The sequence below is a fragment of the Pleurodeles waltl genome, chromosome 3_1 (genome assembly GCF_031143425.1).
Source record: "Pleurodeles waltl isolate 20211129_DDA chromosome 3_1, aPleWal1.hap1.20221129, whole genome shotgun sequence".
Classification (NCBI taxonomy): Eukaryota; Metazoa; Chordata; class Amphibia; order Caudata; family Salamandridae; genus Pleurodeles; species Pleurodeles waltl.
This window is the reverse complement of record NC_090440.1, coordinates 1976391124-1976410645: the sequence shown is the minus strand read 5'-3', so window position 1 is coordinate 1976410645 and position 19522 is coordinate 1976391124. Positions and strand designations below refer to the sequence as shown.

The 19522-nt window shown below is 45.8% G+C and overlaps 1 protein-coding gene across 1 annotated transcript in view; it reads left to right on the top strand.

Annotated features, from left to right (window-relative positions):
* LOC138283650 (multidrug and toxin extrusion protein 1-like) overlaps positions 1 to 19522 on the top strand; it is a 446218-nt gene that overhangs the window by 218489 nt on the left and 208207 nt on the right. The window lies entirely within an intron of this gene.

Here is a 19522-nt window from a genome sequence, read left to right as displayed (position 1 = left end):
CATTTCCACCCTTGGACCATTTGGCCAACTTACGACTAAGTATATCCTATAAGCTGAAATGGCAATGTTCTTGGGCGACACTGAGATAGAAGGTTAGGCACACACTGAATACAACAACATAACGAGATTAAAATAATTGTTATGATAATGATTACGCCAAAGATATAACGCAGTTGGCCTAAATTAGGTAGCCATCCAAAAGCCCAATCCCACCACCCCTTGTCAACATCCTGCTGCACCCCCTTCACTAATTTATGCAGGGCCTCTATATGGGAGTTGATTGATATGGAGTGGTCGGATAAATTGAAGCAACACAATCCTTCAAAATCACTGCAGCAATGGTTGTGTTTAAGCAGTAAATAATCAATAGCAGCGCGATTCTGCAAAGCAGCTCTTCTAATTCCCTGTACATCTAATAACAGCTCAGCTAAGGCAGCTGATGTATAGTTAATATTCTTGACTACTAAACATGCAAGTTTATTAATAACTCTGGTATTATAAACTGCAAGTCCTGGCACCCCTACGATAGAACCAGCTAAACTAACATATTCTGTTTTGGAAAGCAATGAAATTTCAGAATCACAGTCCGTAGGTAATTGAATAGTGTCTCTAGTATAGCGAGGGTGTAGAGCAGTATCTATAGGAAACATGAGAAAGCCTAAGCGTGACCAGGCACAAGGCCCTCCGGTTAGATTGGCTGGAATATAAGTAAAAGAAAGGTTACCACAAGAAAAGAGCCAACCTTTAGGCAACTTAACATTTTGAATATGGCTGGCAGCAGGCACCACATGTTGGCAAAACATCGAATTATTTACATTCAAACAGGTTAGGTCATTCCGTGAGTGGCACAACGTCCGTTGTGCAGCAGTTAAGTTTTTGTCTCTTTTCTCCAATTTGAGCTGAGCACATTTACCTATTTTCATAGGATCACAGGTCAATGAATAGCACACATCCCCATTTGAGATGTTAAACGTGAGTATAGATGTCATGTTCCTCCACAACCGCCTGCCCACCTCCGGGCAATGACGGCAGTACTCATAGAGTGACAGATGGGAACGGACGTCACTCACATCCACCATTCCATCCTGGTTTGTATTGTTAAAGATGTGCAATAATACAGCAGCAGGAGTGGGCACTGCCACTAGACAAGTGGTAATCAGATCTTGAACGCTTTGCATGTTACTCATACAGAAGTGGGATATATTCAGCACTTCCCGCGCCAGATGAATCCAAACATTGTTCGGTTGATGCAGTAGCGTCGGCATCTGCGGCTGACGGTTGAATTTTTGGGCTATGAGCCCCTCCCGCTCCCCGGTGGAGTCTCCCGAACGGCTCCATACACCACACTCATGGCACAGGCACTCCACAGGATGATCTGAAAAGAACAAAGGACAAAACACGTATTATCATTCTCGCAGATAGCATTTGTCAGCAGGAACATGTTCCCATTTGTCTTGACCAGGCCGCATAACTACCAGGACATTGTCTGGTCCAGTGGCGATGACATCAGCGGGTTGAGGAGGGTTATTTGGGGATTCAATCCACACTTTGGCCCCTGGGTTCTTGTCAGTAGATCCGAACCCTCCTTTGCCTCTTACAGTGAGAAGAGCTGGGGCGCTCCCTTTTTTAACAACACCTCCATAAACCGGCATGATGACAATTTGGGCAACGCGATCACCAGGTTGCACCACTAGGTCTGTGTCACTACTGTTCAAGAGAATGACTTTTAGCTCGCCTTGGTAGTCTGCATCTATCACGCCTCCTAAAACTTGGATGCCTCTCAGGGCAAGCCCAGATCGAGGGACGATCAGACCGTAATGCTCAGGGGGAATTTGAATTCCCACCCCAGTTTCAATCAGAGTGATGTCTCTAGGCTTCAATCGATGCATGTGTAAAGCATGTAAGTCAAGTCCTGCAGATTCTGGTGTAGCTCGATATGGGGCCAAAGCTCCTGGAGCTGTTTCCCAATACACAATGGTATTGTTTGCTGTAAACGGATTAATCTGTAAAGCAGGTGTGAGCATTCTCATGAGAGGTGTCTCGGCATTTGTAAGGGGTCGGTTGTTCAAAATTTGCAAAGCATCGGACAAATTATCCCTCCACCCCTTCAGTGTCCCATCAGACAGTTTACGCAATTGTTCTTTCAGCAACCCATTCATTCTCTCAATCAGTCCCGCTGCTTGTGGGTAGTAAGGTATGTAAAAAATCCATTCAATATTGTGTTGTGCACAATAGTCCTGCACTAGTCTGCCCTTGAAGTGGCTGGCGTTATCACTTTGAATCTGGAGTGGCACCCCATAGTACAGAATCAACAGATCTAATGTTTTCAGGGTGCTCTGCTGAGTTGCGCGCTTACAGGGAAAGGCTATGAGATAACCAGAGTAAGTGTCTACCACGGTGCAGGCATACTGACACCCTCTGCTCACTGGCATTGGTCCAATGTAATCAATCTGCCAAATCTGTCCTGGCAATTTACCTCTGCCTAGCTGGCCTCTCACCACCTGTGGGACCGGTCTGTGCTGTGCATGCTGACAAATGGGACATTCAATGATCGCTGTTTTAATCAAATCTAGGGGAAGATGCATCCCTCTAATCTCGGCCCACCTGTGAGTAGCCTTTTCTCCAAGATGTCCGCATTTCTGGTGTGCCCATTTAGCCATTCCCACCAAATCAGAATTCTGCGCCTCCACTTCAGCCTCTTGAATCTTGGCTCGATCGTCTGCAAGACAATTGAACCATCGGTCTAATGAATCAGTTGGACAGTGAGCGTCCACATGATAGACAGTCACAGTACTTTGAGGTAACATTTCCCAGATCTCCTGCCATAACTCCTTTCCCCATACCTCTTTGTTATGGATTTTGTACTGATGTGCATGCCACGTGGGAAGCCAAGTAGCTAACCCATTGGCGGTAGACCAGGAATCTGTATAAATGTGACATTTTCCGGGTAGCTCTTGTTTTAAAGCCTGATACACGGCATAAAGCTCTGCAAACTGGCTACTTTTTCCCTGTCCTGTAGTTGTCAAAAGCTTCTTTGTAACAGGATTATAGGACACTGCCTTCCAGTGCCTTTTCGCTCCAACATATTTTGCTGAGCCATCTGTGAACCACACGTTTTTTGTCATCTGCAGACAAGTCTGCGAACGGCTGGCCCCACCCTACTGGGGATTCACACACTGAAGGTACATCATGCAACATTTCGGAATTCTCCACTGGAGCCTGTGCTACCTGCTCATGCAAAACGGGGGTCCCTTTTGGACCCGCTCGTGCCCTGCCCTGGACATACCATTTCCATTTTATAATGCTGGCTTCCTGCGCATGTCCAATTCTATGAGTTTTAGGGGAACTCATTACCCACTGCATGATGGGAATTTCAGGCCTTAAAATCACATTGTGTCCCAGTGTAATTTGCTCAGTATCAACCAGGGCCCAATAGCAGGCCAGCAGCTGTTTTTCAAAGGGAGTATACCGCTCTCCTGCCTCGGGTAACCTCTTTGTCCAAAATCCCAGGGGCACCCTCTTCCTTCCCTGTTTTTGCCATAAACTCCAATTGGCATACTGCCCCTGGACTGTCACATTCAACTCAATGTCTCCCTCCCGAATCGGCCACAAATCCAAAGCATGCTGAATGGCGTCTTTCGCCAATTCAAACGCGTGCTGCTCCTGCTCTCCCCATTCAAACGCATTCTTCTTTCGTGTAACTTTGTATAATGGGGCCAAAATCTGAGACAAATGGGGTATATGCTGTCTCCAATACCCGAATAGTCCAATAAAACTCTGGGCTTCCTTCCGATTTCGCGGCACTGCAAATTCCTTAATCTTTTGTTTAACTTTTGGCAACACTTCTCTGTGTCCCTGATTCCACTGAATGCCCCAAAATTTCACGCTCTGAGATGGTCCCTGCACTTTCTCGGGGTTAATCTCCCACCCTTTATTCTGCAAATGTTCCACCACCCTGTCTAGCTGAATCTGCACCTGTTCTTGTGTCTCTCCCTGCATCATCACGTCATCTATATAGTGAGAAATTTGCACTCCAGGAACCACTGGTACTTCATCCAAATGCTCTGCCACCAGCCGGTGGCAGATAGTGGGGCTCTGTAAATACCCCATGGGCAATCTACAGAAGGTGTACTGACGCCCCGCCCACTGGAATGCCAATTGAGGCTGGCTCTCAGTAGCTATTGGTATCGTAAAGAACGCGTTGGCAATGTCAATGGTGGCATACCAAGTCCCACTGTGTTTCTGTATGTTCTCAATCAAGGTAATGGTGTCTGGGACCGCTGCAGTCAGAGGAGGTGTATGTTTATTCAATTGGCGATAATCAATGCAAATCCTCCAACTGTTATCACTTTTACGAACAGGCCAGAGGGCATTATTCCACGCAGTGGTGATGGGAACTATTACCCCGGCCTCCAGTAAGTCATGTATAGTCTGGCTAATGTCCTCATGTCACCCCGGTATTCTGTACTGTTTCATTTGAATCACCTTAGTAGCTTGGGGAAGTGTTACCGGAGGAATCTTCAACAGCCCCACCCTTGCGGCGGCTATTGATATAAATCTTTTGGAACCAAATTGATAACATCCATCTTCCAAATGTAGGGTCATCCCTTTCAAAATGTCAATTCCAATAATGTACTCGGGAATGGGCACAATCAAGACAGTGTATTCTCTCTTTGGAAGTGCCCCTATTTTCATGGGAACCACTATCTGCACTGCCGGGGTTTCTTTTCCGCCCAATCCCGTAATGGTGAAGTACTGTCCCCTGAATTTTCTTGGGTTGCCATGAATAAAAGTGGCCTCCGCTCCGGTGTCAACGAGGGCTCGAACTTTTTGAACATTTCCACATTTCCAATAAATTTCTACTTTGACATGAGGTCTGTTATCTTTGCGAGCCCATCCCTGCACCGGAGTTTGACCTGTTTCCTAATCTATTTTCACTCTGCGCACATCAGAGTCTGCCCAAGTCAGATCTGGATACAGTTTGCGGTAATTCTCAGGGAACTCCTCCTCCCTGTCTCTGCTTCGCAACCTCTCTGGGCTTACCAGCTCCCTCTCCCACTCTCTTCCTCGAGTTTTCCCAGAACCTGTCAGTTCCCGGTCTCTCTCCCTGCTGCGGGTTCCCTCTGCGCTTCGGTGCTCTTCCTCCCAATTTCCATCCTCTGGGGATCTCTCTCTACTGTGGGGTTCTCTCCCTCTCTCTCCCTTTTCACCCTCACGCTCCTCCCCTCCTGCCTTTCTCTGGTTCACCACTTTGTTATCCTTCTTGTTCCCTTTCCTGCTCCCCTCCTTTTTATCCAAACCGCGTTTGCGGTTCATTTCCCACATGTCCTTGGTGCTTATCTCATCAATTTCATCCCTGGTCACCCCGTCTCGCAGCAAGGCCTGAAACATGTCTCGCCTTGTCACCCTGTTGTTATCAGTATGATTCTCAGAGCGTGAATTCCTCTCTGGCTTAGCCCATTCTCCTAAGTCACTTAACTCACGCACCGCTTCTACCACCTGAGACAATGGGTTACCCGTCTGATTAATTAACAAAGTCATGATGACATGCTTATATGCAGGAGGAGCGGCCCTAATCAACCGGTTTCGCACAGACACACTTAAAATTCCATTCATCAAATCATGGGCATTACCCATAAAGATAGCTGTTTTCATCCCTTCTTCCTTCAATCTCTGTACTGCATCTCTCAAATTATACCAAGGTTTATCATTAGGCGGCCAATCTGACTCTGTCGGATACTTCTGAGCACACCCTTGCGCAGCTAACTCTAACAAATTGGTCATGGGACCATTCCCTGGATAAGTTCTAAACTCATTTTGGATAACCGGGTCCGTACTTAACATACAAAGCCTCGGGGCGTCGCCGTGATCCAATTGGACCCCCTGGCCGCCCATATCGTGCACCCGCACCATCCACGTAAGCAATGTTTCCCCAGACCTCTGTCGAAATCTGTCTATCACATCACTTAGTTCTTGCTGTGTATAATCCTCAAGGGCATCCAACATCACCCCTCCAGGATTAGCTGGGCTATGCTGTAACTTTCGCCGATATATGGGCTGCGCACGGACAACATTCCTGCGCTCTGTCTTTTCCTGTCTCACATCTTGGAAGTCATCGCCCCCGGACTCATCTGAAAAATCAGATGTATCCCAGATGTTTCCATCCCAAAATTCAGGGTCAAAGGCTAATCCTGCCTGAGAGATAGCTAAATGCACCTTCTTTTTATTAACTTTCCCTCTTTGTTTCTTGTGTTTATATTTAGCTACGCTAACGGCCGTTCTCTCTGCAACCAGTTGGTACATTTCCAACTTATCACTTAATAATTTATTTTGACAAGCTAGCATGGTAGATGAATTTCGGGCTCCTACTAACTCCTTCTCCAGCTGCTTGTGGTCTTTTTGTAACTGTAAACATTTTTCATACAACTTTCGGTACGCAGAAAGCAAGATCCAGCCTCGCCTCCCCAACGCACAAATCTCTCTTCCCTTGTCAATTGAAACTTTTTGTAAACATGTAAGAACATCTTCAGGTTCTACATTCAACATACACGCATTCCAATTTTCACACAAACCAGCACAACGTGACCATTCCTGAGCTAAAAGTTTATACGGGGCCATTTCCCACCCCGGTATTTCTATGTCTGGATTTGCTACATGAGAACTTGCTTTTGAGTTCGCTTTGATCTTATTAAGCATTTTCCCTTTATTTTATTTTTTCGAATCCTGCAAACGACTACGCCAATTTGTGTTGCTTTACTCTTCAGAATATCAGAACTATGCACTTCAGGATATTTTAAGGCACAATGTAAAGCAATCACTCTCAGACACCTTCGTAAGTAGAATAATCAAGTTTATTTAAGGGGCAAGTTCTCAGCTAGCAAAACTAAACCACACTAATATATATATATATACACCAGGAGAATAACATGAGAATAATGATGAAGATATAAGCACTCTGTGAATAACTGCAAGAGTAAGTGCATATAATACAAGCACACACAATATACTTCAATGCTCAATAGCATGAAAATGACTGCAAGAATAAGTGCATATTACGCGCACACACACAATATACTTAATAAATTGAAAAGCTTCACCGAAAAGAGCGTCTGCATCCCTCCGCCGTACACAAAGCCGGGGAACCCAAATCAGCTGGCACAGGGAGCCTCTTTTCGGGACAATCAGTCCTCCTGGCGTTGCGTCCAACCCAGAAGAGAGTTCCTAAACCAGTCCATCCAGGCCCCCAACCTTTATAGTATTTACTAACGCCCAGGAGTCTTTTCTAGAAAAAGACCCCCTCCTTTACAAATTGTGCAATCGGCGGTACCTTGTTCACCCTTCGAGACATCTCCTCAGAACGGGCCAAGTTCCCAGGAGAGGGCTCCAAGGTGAAGCTTGCATTCCTCCTTGTGTACAGGCAGATGCATTCCTCCTTGTGTACAGGCGCATCCCCCTGTTGTTCTAACTGATAGCTCGTGGAATGTAAATAGCGCCCTTCATATCAGGCAGATGGAGCGAAGTTGAGCAGAAAAACACCCCACCCTTCAGCTTGCCGAAGCTTGTGGAAAAACACAGAACAGTGCCTTACGCCCTGAACCAGACTCGACAAAATGGAGTCGTGAACCAAAATGGAAGCGAAGGCCAATGAAAGCAGAGGCCAATGGTCCACACCCTGCACCATTGTTTATCTTGCACGCAGTGCATGTAGCACTACAGGGCCTGATTTAGAGTTTGGAGGACATGGTACTCTGTTGCAAATGTGAGCCGCATTTAGAGACAGGTAGATCATAAGTATTCTGTTGAGGGAGCTCCACTTAGCTGATGGAATACTTCCTTCAGAGGAAGGATGTTACACTTCCTGCCCTATTTAGGGTGGACAATGTAATGTCTTCCTTACCCTATCTGTCACATCCAGGAAAAACTTGGCAGTGAAGGACTGGAAAAAAAAGAATTCATTGTTGCTCATTTCTGTTGCGAAGGATAACTCTGATCAACTTCCTGTCAATTATTCTACTATGAAAGTAACATTACCTATGCCCGCAATACCCAGTCTCCAGGCTAGAGTAACACCACCAGTGTCCACTTTTCCGGTCATGGTGCTGCCTCTGAGGGCCCTTCCACCTCCTCTTCAAACTACACAACCATGATGAATTACATAAACAGTCAGGGATACTGCAAATAAAAGCCCTATTAAGAGAAGCATAGTTAATCTGTCAAAAGTCCTTAGTGATAAACATCTCTACATTGGCAGTACAAAGCAAAAAGAACAGATGATCAACAGAATGCTGAACAAATCAAACACTCACTCAGAGTTAGAGATCTGGGTTTAATCCATCATTTTTTGTTCACCATGCCACCTCAGTTTGGATCCAGCCATATGCAAATCAGTCTTGACCCTTCTCCCCATGTGAACAGTCCATCCCGAACTGCAAGGCCAGGACCTCCCTGGACCCGAAACAAGCATCCTGGGACTGGTTTGGGGTATCACCCCTCCTCAGTCAGGCTAGCTTGAATCCTGTGGCACAGTGAGCACAGGACCCACGTCTGAGCATACCCTTCCCACTTAGGGTCACTTAGGGTAACAAAAACGAAAAGAACAGATGATGGATGAGCAAAAAAATACGATGGACGTATTCCAGATCTCTGACTGGGGGTGAATATTTGATTTGTTCAGCATTCCGTACATTTGTTATATATTATTTGGTAATCAGGTAGCTGTCTCATCTTGACTTGTGTCAATGAACCTAGGAGCCTATTAAGATGGTTAAGGAACATAAGTGTAATTCTTGATCTTCAAATGTTAATGGTAAAATAATTTAAAAACCTGTTGTTTTAGTAAATACACCGAATAACAGTCTCTTTCTCTTCAACAAATGTCAGGTGACACATCTTAATGGACATAGATAATGAAGTATGTGAATGGTCACAGGTGGGAAATTGGTAAAGAGTGTAAGGGGAAGGGAGCTTGCAATGATGCTGCAGTTTGTGCTTCATCTTAATTTATTACTTTCGTTCTGGATGACTTATCGTGCACGAGGGGTTTGGTAACTACATCTGCTTCTTTTAGAACACAGCTAGGTTTGCAGACTGAAATTTTTTTGTTGTTGAAAAGAAAGAAAGCAAAAGATCAGTTTTTGCACTTTTCTCATAATTAAATATACCTGTTGATATATGCACAGGGGAAGTGGAAATCACCAGAGAAATAAACTGAGCCTTTGTAGCTTTCAGGACTACTCTTGTGAATTCCCAAATATTCAGAAATGTAAACATTGGATGGAACCTAAATGAACAAATTTCTGGCTTTTGGTGAATCGTCCCTCCAATTATTTTTGTAGCTTTTAACTCCATTGGATTACCAAATGAATTGCTTCTTGCAGAACGCCTGTTAGCTCAAACAGACGACTTCTTTGAATAATAACAGTGAATTCTACTTGAGCAAGACAAATCAGCAGAGCTACACATTTGTCATTTTAGAGATATGAATAGTGGCAGCATGAACAATGCTGCACACCTACACCTTCACCAAGCAATACTGTGTGGATGTGGATACCAGGCTGGAGATGAAGTAGGGCATGCTGTTTTGAAGAATTTGTTCCTTTGAGAAGTAACCCTCATGGTTTAGCTTCTATATATTTGTAGGAAAGTACCATCTTGCCTGGCATGTTACCCCCATTTTTACTTGAATGTATGTTTGTTTTTGCCTGTGTCACTGGGATCCTGCTAGCCAGGATCCCAGTGCTCATAAAGTGTGCCCTGTATGTGTTCCCTGTGTGGTGCCTAACTGTATCACTAAGGCTCTGCTAACCAGTACCTCAGTGTTTATGCTCTCTCTGCTTTTAAAATGCAGGCTAGTGACTAATTTGATCAATTCTCATTAGCACACTTGGACACCCTTTTAATTCCCTAGTATGTGGTACCTAGGTACCCAGGGTATTGGGTTCCAGGGGATCCCTATGGGCTGCAGCATTTATTTTGCCACCCATAGAGAGCTCAGACAATTCTTACACAGGACTGCCACTGCAGTCTGAGTGAAATAACGCCGATGTTATTTCACAGCAATTTTACACTGCACTGAAGTAACTTATAAGTCACCTATATGTCTAACCCTCACTTAGTCAAGGTTAGGTGCAAAGTTACTTAGTGTGAGGGCACCCTGGCACTAGCTAAGGTACCCCCACATTGTTCAGGGCAAATTCCCCGGATTTTGTGAGTGCGGGGACACCATTACACGCGTGAACTACATATAGGTCAATACCTATGTGTAACTTCACAATTCCAACTCCGAACATGGCCATGTAACATGTCTAGGATCATGGAATTGTCCCCCAATACCATTCCCCAATACCATTCCGGTATTGGGGGGACAATTCCATGCATCCCCGAGGCTCCAGCATGGACCCCGGGCACTGCCAAACTAGCTCTCTGGGTTTTTCTCTGCAGCTTCTGCTGCTGCCAACACTCAGACAGGTTTCTGCCCTCCTGGGGTCTGGGCAGCCCAGTCCCAGGAAGGCAGAACAAAGGATTTTCTCTGAGAGAGGGTGTTATACCCTCTTCCTTTGGAAATAGGTGTTAAGGGTGCCCTTCTTGCATAAGCCTGTCTAAACCGGTTCAGGGAGCCCCCAGCCCCTGCTCTGGCGCGAAACTGGACAAAGGAAAGGGGAGTGACCACTCCCCTGTCCATCACCACCCCAGGGGTGGTGCCCAGAGCTCCTCCAGTGTGTCCCAGACCTCTGCCATCTTGAATACAGAGGTGTGAGGGCACAATGGAGACCTCTTAGTGGCCATTGCCAGAAGGTGATGTTAGAGACCCCTCCTGATAGGCTCTTACCTGGTTAGGTAGCCAATCCTCCTCTGAGGGCTATTTAGGGTCTCTCCTGTGGGTTTCTCACCAGATAACGAATGCAGGAGCTCACCAGAGTTCCTTTGCACTTCCCTCTTCGACTTCTGCCAAAGATCGACCGCTGACTGCTCTAGGACGCCTGCAAAACTGCAACAAAGTAGCAAGAAGACTACCAGCAACATTGTAGTGCCTGATACTGCCGGCTTTCTAAACTGTTTCCTGGTGGTGCATGCTTGGAGGGCTGTCTGCCTTCACCCTGCACTGGAAGCCAAGAAGTAATCTCCTGTGGGTCAATGGAATCTTCCCCCTGCTAACACAGGCACCAAACTTCTGCATCACCAGTCCTCTGGGTCCCCTCTTATCTTGACGAGTGTGGTCCCTGGAACACAGGAGCTGGATCCAAGTGACCCTGACAGTCCAGTGGTCCTTCTGTCCAAATTTGGTGGAGTTAAGTCCTTGCCTCCCCACGCCAGACAGTAATCCTGTGTACTGTATGAACTGCAGCTGCTAGGGCTTCTGTTCACTTTTGCAAGACTTCCTTTGTGCACAGCACAGCCCAGGTCCCCAGCACTCTGTCCTGAATTGCCCAACTCGCTGAGTTGACCTCCGACTTCGTGGGACCATCTTTTGTTGTGCTGAGATGACCGCCATGCTCAGATCTTCAGATCTTCTGAACGCCTGTTCAGGTGCTTCCGCGGGAATTCAGGATTGCTTGAAATCACTACCCTCTCAGGTATGGCGTAACGAGGAGAAAATACTTTTTTTCTCCTCGTTATTCCTCACACATAGAAAGAGGAAAAGGCCTCAATTTTTTTTTTTTTGCGGGAACGTATCCGTTCCTGTAAAAAAACAATTCTCTTTGTAGTGCAGGCACTCTTGTAATGTGGGGCAAGTGTGCCTGCGTTGGCGCTAGGCAGCCTGAGATGCACCAGTGCTGTGATAGAGAAGAAGTGCGCCAAAGCTTAGTAGATATGGTTTATTTCTGGTTTCTACCTTTGCCCTGCTACACAGCGTGAATGGTAGTAAATCTGGCCCATAGTGAGGAACTAGTACTCTTCCATCTTTGGTGTAAGATATCACTAACCACATTTGTATACATTACCTGGGATCTCTAGCACTTGACATCCTGTGATCAGTGTGTAAGTTAAAGGGGAGAGAGTGGTGGAGTGCAGTTGTTGCAGAGCTGCACGTCAAGCTACTGGCTGTCGCATTGTTTGCTCCCCCATAGTGTTTCATGGTGCTGCCCACAACCCCTGCAACAGTACAGAGACATCCATAGATTCTTGGCCCAGGATTATCAGGTCCACTTAAGTGAGGGCCTGAAGAGACTCAGACCTGCGACCCAGAGCTACCACAATGTATGGAAACATCACAGCTCTTAATGAGGGCCTTAGTGTTATGCAAACACTTGAAAAGCAAAATCGGCGATTTGGAACAAATCTGTTCCTTAATCGGTAACCGGTGCAGTGCACTCCAAGTCCCTTTTGCCCAGGTAAGTCCCGAAGTGGATTGCCACATTATATATATCAACTAGAGCGTAGGAAGATGGTCGTATCGGAGCCCAGCAAACAGAATTACGGCAGGCTATACACAAACTGACTCATCTAGATGAGGTGGGCATAAGGAAACCCAGACATGGCCTTCATTTTCTTACTACGAAAAGCAGATGTTCACTACAACGCTCAATTTGGGACCAGTGGCATCGTAGTAGGAAGGATGACTGTTGGGTTTCCTTCTTTTTTTAGATGAAAGGAAAACTGTAGATTAAAGAGTGGAGGAGGAAGTATATCCCCCCGGACCACTGAGTGGCAAGAGCTCAGAACTCAACAGACGCAATAAAGTATTGTCCAGCCTAATGCTTATCTTTTGATAGTTAAGAAAGTACTTTATTCACACAGCATAATGCAGTACTACACAGACCAGTTAGAGGCATGAAAAATTGTGCTGTAATATTGTTTGTGATCTTCCTTCAGGTGCTACACACTTAAGTACTCCCCCACCACTAATGGTGTTACCCAGCACCTCTACTCCTTGACAAGTAACTCGAGACAACGCACTTATTAGGCACAGGTGCAGTGACTCAAATTACCCCCAGGGGTAGATGTGCCAAACTGTTTAGTTCCCTTTACCACTTTGTGTACAATCTGCTGCTCTTTTGTTCCGCTCACAGCCTTAAGTCAAGCAGTCACCTCATTCTGCACCACCTGTTAGAGGTGGTGAGGAATGAATGTGTACAGAAGGCGGTGGCAGCTTGTGAGCTGTATAGGCCACAGCTGCAGCCGCGTTCAGAACATGACAACTAGGACATTTCAGTGGAGCGGCTTACACAGATGCTCTTGTTTTTGGCAGTAGCCTCCTTGCTTGGCTGGATGCAAACAAGACACTGGGAGGCAGGTGTGGCCTCTAGGCAGATCAATCTCTGTTACAATGGAATGCTTAAGAAACACAATGCTTGGTAGTTGTAAAAATGTTTATATGATTCACTGTTCAGGCAGACCATGGGCTCTATTCCAAGCTCTTGGCTTCACTCGTGTATTTATTCCCTTTCTTGATGATTCCCCATAGCAGGACCATGCAAGGTTTCTCCTCCTTAAAAGTGTTTCCTGCTTTAAGGGCAGAGACACCCCCATCTCTCAGCAGCAGGCAGCCTTACAGACAGACCTTCTGCTCCACTAGCAGAAAGTATGAATTTCAGCTAATGTTCCTTCACTTTGAATAACTTAAACTGCAGTCCCACCCTTCATTCCTCCCATCCAGTAAGTTGCAGTGCTCAGGAAGAGCTAATTAATACCCCTTTGTTAGCATGGTTTTCATTGAATTTCTAAGAGAAGCCCTGTCTCCAACCTCCTTTACTTTAATGTCTGGGTCTCTGCCCTCAAGCCATTGCAATGAAGTTAATGCACTTCCATTATCTAGGGACGTTGCACTCACCATTCATCTTGTGCCATGCTAGACAAGGAGTCATCCAAAATGTATTTTATTGGCTCTAGTGCTCTTATTCACACAGAAATAAAATATGTATACATATATACATGCATACAGAATTGGAACACTTTAACCCTATACACAATCGGGTGAGTCAAGGTGGGTAATATGGGGAATTAGAACATTGGAATGTTGGTAGCTCCATTGAAAACAATGGAGTGCTGCGGGCTTTTACTGGCCGGTAAAAGCCCGCAGCGCCAACATTCCAATGTTCGCTTTGTTCACAGCAACAGCTGTGAACAAAGCCTCACGGAGCCCGAGGGGATTTTAATCCCCTCGGGCTCCGTGAACATTTTTTTTTTAATAGAACATTCTGCCCTGAGTGGCAGAATGTTCTAATAGCCTTAGAACCCGCCGTAGCGGGCTCTACCTGCTATTAAAGTCCCTCTCCCTTGTTAAATGCCCTCGCCTTCGGCTCGGGCATTTAACGCGGGGAGCGGGCCTTTAATAGCCGGTAGAGCCCGCTACGGCGGGTTCTAAGGCTATAATAGCGATGCATTGGGACCTTTTCGAGTGTTAAAGTCAAATTGATTAGTGTTGCAAATTTAACTTGAAAACTCGTTTTGAAACGAGTGGGTGATTCAGTTTAAACCACGTGTTATTGATAACTGCATGGTCTTGTAATTATCGCTTGCATGGTCTCAGGAGTCCAGTGAGTTTACAGTTGGGTGATATTAATGACCAAGCCACCTAGTTTGTATTGTTGTACTTATTTGACAGAAGTCATCGACACCAGCACAGGTGTGCTTAGCAAGCGGAATATTTGTGGGCTTATTAACAAGAAGTTTTCATTTCAACAATTTGAGTTACCTTAAAAAATACGGCAATTGCAACATTAGGTAAGATTCTGGGTTTGGCTTTTAAGCATCAAGGGCATATGAGAGGACGATCACGCTTTAAGATCACTTTATGTTTTGGAAGGTGGGTGACCTAATGAATTGTAGAATCCTTACTTTGGATGTGTTTTACCATTTCTCACATTTGGTACTAATATCACATTCTTCGATTACTTAATGATGCACAGAATTCAAGAATCAATAGTGTTTAAAATTTTCGCACGAGGCACTAACATGCTTGAGGATGCATGTTGTTCAATATTTTCAATAATCATCCATCCTACCTTTTGGGGAAACGGTGGTGGACATTGACATCATCGTATAACCTTTATGATTGATGTAGATTTTATTAACAGGCATATATATAATTGCAGCCCTGATGAAGTCATTGGGGAAATCCCCAGACGAAACACGTATTGGCTGTGAGGCTGGATATGAGGTTGAAATCGGCGGTGAGAATTAAATTGGACGTTATTCGTGGATAACATTATTGAGTATGGACTGAATAATTTGGGACTGTGACATCTGGTCATGAAATAGATCTGAGCAACAATTGGACCTGGATATCAACACTTAATTACAGGACATTGAAATATTTGTTGAAGTTTATTTGTATCTTATTTTTTCCAGAAATATATGGAATATTGCTTTACTTCAAGAACATTGACTTCATAGTACTATGTGTTAAACTTTGTTAAATTGTGTTACTGTAACGAGTGCCTCTTGTGGTTCATACATGCAAACAGGGGCCTACTACCATTATGTGGCATGTACTTGGAATGTCAGTGCACGGATTTAGATTTTACATAACAGTAGATCACTCTCTCCTTGGCACACAATCAAAAAAGAGAAAAATGTTTGGCCATACGGTCAATTTATACAAACCTGCATACTGTGTCCACTACTTTGTGTGACTCATGCAGGGCTTGGACTATGAGGGCATACTCAGTGTGCCCCCTCCTGCCCACAGAACAGTTTCTGGACCTCACATCACCAGAGACATTCCTAGGCCTCTGTACATATGCTGGAGTAGCATGAAGCCATGGTCAAACAAAACACCCTGATACCAGTTACATAAGAAGGTGGGCAATAATGGGGGCAGGTGCATACACGTTTGCCATGGAGGGGACATTTCCGTCCCAAAAGAGCATCTTTTGTGACTTTCGCCATAAACTGAGTATCACCAGTAGAGGACTGCACGCCCCTTGAATTGTTTTAGGATACATAAGAAGGGTCTAGATAGATATAAAACAATCAAGTGTAGGCCATCCCTGCAGCACGCTGCAGGTCAATGCTGCATGTTGTGAATAAAATGGGCCAATTTGACTCTTCGAGGCATGCTTGAAAGAAAATCTTTGAAACTCAAATAGTGGAATAAGTAGTGTTAGATTAGAGGCTAACCTTTTGAGAAGAATTTTATGGTTACCATGTGAGAAAGTAACCTCTTTCTAGCATGGTTACCCCCACTTTTGGCCTGTTTGTGAGTGTATGTAAGTGTGTTTTTCCTGTGTCACTGGGATCCTGCTAGCCAGGACCCAGTACTCATAGTGAAAACCCTATATGTCAGTGTGTTCGGTCTGCCTAACTGGGATCCTGCTAGCCAGGACCCCAGTGCTCATAGTTTGTGGTCTAATGTGTGTGCTGTCAGTAGTGCTTAACTGTGACACTGAGGCTCTACTAACCAGAACCTCGGTGCTTATGTGCTCTCTGCTTCCAAATTTGTCACTATAGGCTAGTGACTTCGTTTAACAATTCCAATTGGCACACTGGACCCCCCTTATAAGTCCCTAGTATATGGTACCTAGGTACCCAGGGCATTGGGGTTCCAGGAGATCCTTATGGGCTGCAGCATTACTTTTGCCACCCATAAGGAGCTTAGACAAACCCTTTCACAGGACTGCCACTGCAGCCTGAGTGACATAGTACACACACTATTTCACAGCCATTTTCACTGCACTTAAGTAACTTATAAGTCACCTATATATCTAACCTTCATTAACTGAAGGCTAGATGCAAAGTTACTAAGTGTGAGGGCACCCTTGCACTAGCAAAGGTGCCCCCACGCAGTCCAGGGCCAATTCCCCGGACTTTGTGAGTGGGGAGACCCCATTACATTAGGGCACTACATATAGGTCAATACCTATATGTAGCTTTACAATGATAACCCCGAATATGGCCATGTAAGGTGTCTCAGATCATGGAATTGTCCCCCATTCCAAATTTGGTATTGGGGAGTCAATTCCATGCATCCTGGGGGCTCCACCATGGACCCCCAGTACTGCCAAACCAGCTATCTGAGGCTTGCACAGCAGCTACAGCTGCTGCCACCTCACAGACATGGTTCTGCCCTCCTGGGGTCTGAGCAGCTCAGTCCCAGGAAGGCTGAACAAAGCATTTCCTTTGGGAGGAGGATGTTACACCCTCTCCCTTTGGAAATAGGTGTTACAGGCTTGAGGGGTAGCCTCCCAGGGCCTCTGGAAATGCCTTGAAGGGCACAGACGGTGCCCTCCTTGCATCAGCCAGTCTACACCAGTTCAGGGACCCCCAGTCCCTGCTCTGGTGCAAAACTGGACAAAGGAAAGAGGAGTGACTACTCCCCTGTCCATCACTATCCCAGGGGTGGTACCCAGAGCTCCTCCAGTGTGTCCCAGACTTCAGCCATCTTGCTTTCCAAGGTGTAAGGACACTCTGGAGGCCTCTGAGTGGCCAGTGCCAGCAGGTGACGTCAGAGACCCCTCCTGATAGATCCATACCTGATAAGGTAGCCAATCCCCTTCTCAGGGCTATTTAGGGTCTCTCCTGTGGGTTTCCCTTCAGATTCTGCTTGCAAGTTTCCATCAGGAATTCTCTGCAACTACTACTTCATCCTCTGACCTCAGATCGACCTCAGACTGCTCCAGGAACCTCTGCAACTGCAACAAAGTATCCAGAAGGGCTACTTCGATTCTGCAACTTCAGCTCCAGCCAGCAACTGCAACAGTTTCCACGGTGTGCATGCTCTGGGGACTCCGTGTTTTCATCCTGCACCAGAAGGACCAAAGAAATCTCCCATGGAGTGACGGAGTTACTTCCCTGCTCCGGCAGCCACCTTCTAAGATGACGACCAGTTCTCTTGGACTCATCTCCTTGTGACCAGCGTGCTCCTTGGATCACAGGTGCTGGACCCCTTCGATACAGACTGTCCTAAGGTCCTGCTGTCGAAATATGGAGGAGATAAGAGCTTGCCTCCCCGTTTGCGACAGTACCCCTATGCACTGCGTCATCTTCACCTCCTGAGGCCTCTGTGCACTATTTGCAAGAATCCTTTGCGCACAGCCCGGCCTAGGTCCCCAGAACTCTATCCTTTCGACACTCAACCTGCTGAGTTGTCCTCCGGCGGCGTGGGACCTTCTTTTGTAGTGCTGCAACAACCGCAATTTATACCTTCTTTGTCCCCGTGTTCTGGAACCTCCGTGGGTGCTGCCTGGTCATCTGTGGGTTCCCTCAAGTGTTGGGATCCCCCTCTGCCACCTCAGTCCAAGTTGAGGCCCCCAGGTCCCTCCTGGGTCTAGGCAGCGCCACTTTGACGCATTCTGCAACATTGCTTGAACCAAGGCTTGTTGGATGAATCCTGCGCTGAAACTCACCTGCATCCAACATCTCCACGTGGGACATCCATTCCGTCATGCAGAAACCCATAGCCATATTCTTTGGTGCTCTTCTGCAGGCTTCTTCCAACCGGAGACTCCTCTTTTGCACCATCTTCTAGGTTGGCAGGGGCTCCTGTCCTTCCTGGAATTTTCTGCGACTTTTGGACTTGGTCTCCTCTCTTTACAGGTCTTCAGGTCCAGGAATCCCCCATTTGTTGTTTGCAGTCTTGCTTGGTTCTTTCAATAACTCTAATCACGACTTGTAGTGTGTCCTAAGGAAACTTGCAGTACTTTACTCCTACTTTCCTGGACTCTGGGGTGGGGTATTTTACTCACCTTTGTGGTTTTCTTACTCTCCTAGTGATTCTCTACACAATACAGTTGTCTAGGGGGATTTGTGATTCGCATTCCACTTTCTTATTATATGGTTTGTGTTGCTCCTAGATCTATTTTCTCTGATTGCATTCTATAGCATTTCCTATTGTTTGCACTATCCTATGTCTAGTTAATTACCTTATTTTGGTGTCTAGTGTATATATTGCATATTATACTTACCTCCAGAAGGAGTATTGCCTCTAAGATATTTTTGGCCTTGTGTCACTGAAATAAACTACCTTTATTTTTGGTAACACTGAGTATTGTCTTTACTTATCTACAAGTACTTTGTAACTATAGTGGTATTGCAGGAGCTTTGCATGTCTCCTAGTTCAGCCTAAGCTGTTCTGCTACTGCTACCTCTATCAGCCTAGCCTGCTGCTAGAACACTACTACATTTCACTAATAATGGATAACTGGACCTGATATTAAGGTTTAAGTACCCAAGGTACCCCCTACAGACCAGGCCAGCCTCCTACATACCATATCAAAACCTTTTCTAAGGTCCAGCAGACAACAAGTGCCCCATACCTCTGGCTGTTTTATGACTTTCACCGAGGACTTGTTCCATTTGTGGGCCTTACCCAGAATGCATTGGAGAAAGACACTTCTATGGCCCTGGTTATGAGTTGGCCGGAGGAAAGGTGCAATTTATAGCACCCAAAAATCTGACACCCAAGGTTCGAGTTTAGCAGAGTCGACATCTGGGGATTAATATGCAGATTTTGATGCACACCAGACTAAAACCCACGTCATGGTGAATAACGTACACTTTCCTCCTCCCCCCTTTCAAATGTAGGCGTGTTTGACCTGCTAACATTTTATAAAGGGTGCGGACTTTATCATACCCAGTGGGT